Source organism: Benincasa hispida, chromosome 1 (genome assembly GCF_027475165.1).
Source record: "Benincasa hispida cultivar pf3 chromosome 1, pf3_genome.v1.1, whole genome shotgun sequence".
Classification (NCBI taxonomy): Eukaryota; Viridiplantae; Streptophyta; class Magnoliopsida; order Cucurbitales; family Cucurbitaceae; genus Benincasa; species Benincasa hispida.
Genome location: NC_143478.1, coordinates 27423646 through 27428836, shown reverse-complemented (window position 1 = coordinate 27428836; position 5191 = coordinate 27423646). Strand labels below are relative to the sequence as shown.

The 5191-nt window shown below is 31.1% G+C and overlaps 1 long non-coding RNA gene across 1 annotated transcript; it reads left to right on the top strand.

The window, feature by feature from the left end:
* The first annotated feature begins 599 nt into the window (after positions 1–599).
* Positions 600–1401, top strand: LOC150038351 (uncharacterized). The gene is made up of 2 exons (XR_016527397.1): positions 600–796; positions 1132–1401. It is a non-coding gene; the product is annotated as an uncharacterized LOC150038351 (long non-coding RNA).
* The last annotated feature ends 3790 nt before the right edge of the window (positions 1402–5191 follow it).

Sequence of the window (5191 nt, the reverse complement as noted above, 5' to 3'; positions counted from 1 at the left end):
ATTATAGAAGTCTATACTGATGGTGATCGCTTTTATCACTTATGTTTTAATATCATAATATATTAATGATAGACTTTAATATATTACTGATAAATTATGATATTCCATATTCCTATCCCTTATCCTTGGACATAGGATACAACGTGCTTAGGAAGTATGTTCTTTGATTGACAATCAAGTGTTTTTCTGATAATCTTGTTGGGTTTTTTAGATGGATAGTGTGTTGGAGTCAAATTTAATGTCCTCTTTATCAACAAAATCAAAGAGGAGTTTTTTACTCATAGATTTTTGTTATTATTATATTGATACAATTGTATCTGTATTGAAGTTGAGAAATCTTATGATATTTATAAGATATATAAGTTACTTCTTTTATTGCTAGAATCCATGTTATTTAATAAAAGCATCTCAATCTTATTTAGACATCAATATAAAACAAAAATAAAATCTTGAGTAGCATGGGCCAGGTCAGGATAGCCATGAAAAAACCCCTAACAAAGTGTCAATTGAAATGACCACTTGTTCGACTCTTTTAAGTTCACAATTTTTCTATATGATAGACCCATTTTTAATTACCATAAATGGAGTTGGACCTTAAATTTGCCTATAAATACAAGAAAATAAAATTAGCTCTTCAGCTGCCTCCATCCATGCTTATTAAGGCTCTAGAAAATGGCTTTCCCTAGGAGGACTTCCCTTTTGTTGAAGCTTCTTTTCTTTGCTTTGCTTCTCAGTTTCTCCATTGTTTCTGCAACCAACAACCACATCGAGCCTTTGCTCCACAAACCTCCTATTCGTAAGTAGTCTTTATCATTATATTTTGATATCAGCTGATCCTTTTTTAAGAGTGTGTTTGAAATAATTTTTGAAATAATGTTTTTAGGTTGTATAGTTTTTTTTAATCCTCTCGAAATTGATTGGATATTTTTAACCCAACCCAACGGTAAACACTCTTGAATTAAATCTTTCAAACGATGAATATATAATTGTAGCCCTGATTTAGGAACCATATTTTAAAAAGCATGAAAGACTATATGAACCATTTTACTTCTCTTCAAAGAAATTATCGCCATAAGTTAAATTGGTAAGAATAATATGGTATCATTTTGAATTATATTTGTAAGGTTTCAGGTAAAATGGCTATGGAGTACAAAAATGTTGGGAAGGCTGTTGTTGAACCAAAAGTAATCAAACCAACTTCTGAGGATTTCCCATGGGGGGGAGGTTATATTCATCATCCAGTCTTAAGCAACCCATGATGAGATTTATAATTATGTCTGGATGATTAGCTGTGTTTGTCTTTGCTTGATGTTGTTGACTTTTTTGGGAGCATCAATCTCAACTTCTTAATTAACACTAGCTACTGAAGAATTAAATTTATTGGTATTTCTCTATTATATACTATTTTGTTTTCTCAATGGTCAAAGTCTTTCTGGGATCTATTAGATAACATGAAGTTCAACGTCAAAATTAATTGACCATATGTATCTTATAAATATTGTGAAATATCTAGATGTTTCCAATGTAGAATTCTCAACATTCTTCCTAAAAAAGATATCACGTTGAAGATCCACATCGGAAAAATACAATTTAATTAGGATGCAATTACATATTTATATCATTGTAAAAGAAGAAATGAAAAAACTTTAAAAGAAAGAAACATGAAATTCCAAAGTTTTTCTTTTCTTTTGAAAAGATGCACGTTTTTATATTTACAAGTATACATATAGTAAAATATTATGAAAATTAGGTTATAAAAGTACTGCGCCTATTCTAATGAACCCTCATTTATTATCAAGCACATTAATAATTCAATTTCCTTAAAATAAGAATAAAAGCACTTGTTACGTAGCACATTTTAATTAGATAACTGGTTGGATGCAACTCATCTAATAGCTAAGTATTTTTTATTTTTATTGAGGTTAGAAGTTTAGAGCATTATTACACTATATATTCAAAAAAAGAAATAAAAAAGTGATATTCTACAAAAACAAATTTCTCTCTACCGCATTGGTCAACTTACATTGTAGCATGATGAAGTAAACTATATATATAACGGGGTCTGTTCTCCATATTTGACAAATAAATAATAAGAGAAGGCAAATTGAAGATCTCTAGGTACGTAGCATTACTAGGGATTTCAAAACTTAATAAAATTGAATAATATCAAGTCAACTTGGATTATGTACATGTGAGTCTGTACTTGGAACCAAGGTTTAAAAGATTGAAGATTTCAATTTTATGAAAATTTTGACATATTCATGAGTATGCGGATCATCTTACATGCACTTTAACTAATCTTATATTGGTAAAATTTTAATGTCACTATATCTTTTGAAAAAAAGTAAAAATATAAAAGTACCTAAATTAACATATAAGCATTTCCCTCTTTTTAAATAAGTTTAAGTTCTAATTGCCAATATTAGAGTTATATCTCATTGATTTTTTTAATAGAAGACGAAGATGTATTGGCAGCATCACCATGGATTTAAAAAATTAATCAAATGAAATCCCTAGGAATCCCTTTTTAACTCAACTTGGATATAAATATGTTCACATGAGTGAGTGGTTGGAACCAAATTTTAAACGTTGATATTATGTCGAAATCTCAATTTTATAAAAATAATATAGAAATAGCAATAAAACGTTGATAAGTAAATGTTAGATTTCTACAAATATAAATAAACAAATAACTATTCAAAAATAGAATTTCATATTTCGAATGGTCACTCAACTTAGATTACTCTCGCCGAAACACACTTAACTACGGAGTTCTAGTGGAATTCGATGATTTGTATGGACATGATCACACCAACAATCGAATTTTTTTTTATTAGGTTCAACATTTTTAAATTTTTCCATTTTTTGTAGCAATACCAACTATAAGAAATAACATATATAATAAATAGCTAACAAAAAACGCTATAAAGAGATTTTATAGCGTTTTTACATAGGTTCTAACATCCTATATTATTAAAAGTCTAAGACTTTTTGTAGCATTTTTGTATAGCTATAATAGATGTTATAATATAGTACAAAGCTACAGCTTATATGTATTGATATGAAAACATTTGATAACATTTTTGCTTAAAGCTATAATTTCTTCATAAAGCTAGAATATTGTGCTATCATTTGCATATAATAGCATTTTTAGTGCTATTATGTACTATCAATGACCTTAATCTTATGCTATAATCATATGTAGTCACCTTTCCATAGTCTCTTTATATAACGCCGTTGATAATTGAGACATACATTTCACTAAAATGACCATAGGTGACATGACCTTAATCCTTAGTGAGTTGGGAACTCCTGCCTATGAGGGCAGTCCTTTGATTAGTATGGGTGAGAGTGGCCAGATTGCCAACTCAACAAGCCTACCTTTTTGGGGATTTGTCTGATTGGGGAGCTGGGAACTCAACTACACAAGATGGAATTCACTCCTTCACCGAAGTAGGGGTAAGTAGATAAATTGTTCCCTTAAGGGCTGATTCCGAGTCTTGAACATAGTGGCCACACCCTCTCTTTGGAAGAGAGGACTCAACCATAATAGAACTATGACTTATTGTTCATTAGAGGAATCGGTGGTACTTAAGAAGTTAGATGTAACTACAGGGGCAAAACGATAAATTGATCCAGCTGTACTTACGAGTGATTTGTGAAGGGTTATTGCACTGTTGATTGGTCATATGGACACAAAAATATTTCTGTAGTTAGAAGAGTGCAATTGTCGGTCTTTAGTGGAGTGACCAACAGTTAACGGATGGTGGATCTCGTGAACTAAAGAGTCTAGTCAGTTATTCACGTATCGTTGGAGCTTCAAGCTACAGGTCCATGAGGTCCCTTTGGTACCTCAATGGGTTCAAGTTGAGAATCAGATTTTAAGTTAGTTTGAAGTGTTTAAATTAACAAGAGAAAATTCAATTATATGTGATATAATTTGTGTGATGTATTAGATACATTAAATAGAGAAATTAATATAGATATGATTTATATTAAGTATCATAAAATAGAAAATGAACTATGGTTTATATGTTTCATATGATGAAATATTAATACTATAGGTTATAAATATAATATGATAAGTTGGTTATCATATTTATTTATAATATATTAATTATATGATAATTAATTTTTTTTCTCCAATAATCGAATTGAGTGAGAGGTTATTGGAAGTTTTATGGTAACCGTGAGATAAAAAGAAAATTGTTTTCCAAATTTAGTAGTTTGATTCACTCGAAAAATTCTCACAAAAAAAGACTATCAAGTAAAAAGAGTTTTACTAAGCGATAGCCATTGAGAGCATACATAATCGTTAAAAGCTGACTATACGATAGTTACTCGTTGCTTCACGATCAAGTAGTAAAGTCTATGCGATAGGCTTCCATTTTCTAAACGATTGAGTACATTGTCTTTGCGATAGACAATGTTCATATCTCCCACTTACTCGATTGCATACCTCTAATCTTCCTCAATCAAAGATCGTCCACAACTCCTTGATTCTCACACCGAAAATACCAAGGTAACACTTGTGGTGGTGTTCTAAATCAGTTCGTGATTCGAGTTGGACTCGATTGGGTTTGAGGAGTATTCAAACGTTCATGGAGGTCGTGTTCTGTTCGTCGCGTTTGAGTGATGCTGTTGGAAACTGTTTGATGGATACTTGAAGAATAGTTCTTCAAAGGTATGCATACTCTATCCCTTGTATCCTTTTATAGCATGCTGCAATTTCTATCAATGCATAATCTGTTCATTTCCGGTTAGATTGTAATTGTTCTATTCATTCTGATTGGAATTTGGAATGATCCACTTTCACTACTTATAGAGATCTCTGTTTGTGATTTCCTTCATGGAGTGGATACGTTTTCTATGCATTTTGATTAATTAGATAATCAGGACCATCGGTTGGGATTCCAATCAATTGGGCTACGCATAAACAAGAAGTTTAAGTCAAAATTGGTTCAATGATCTAAATTACATTGGGTAAATCCATTCCTCTAAGCTAAGATATCTCGAGCTTCTATCTTTACTTTTTTTGCACTCTATATATGCAATTTCACTTATCAACCACCCCCCCCCCCCCAATTTATCTCTTTAACTAAAAACGAGCTTCGATGAACTAATCTTCCGTGCTTCCTTAAGGTTCGACCCCGGATTTGTCGTTTGTAATACTAGTTAGTATAAGTAGTTA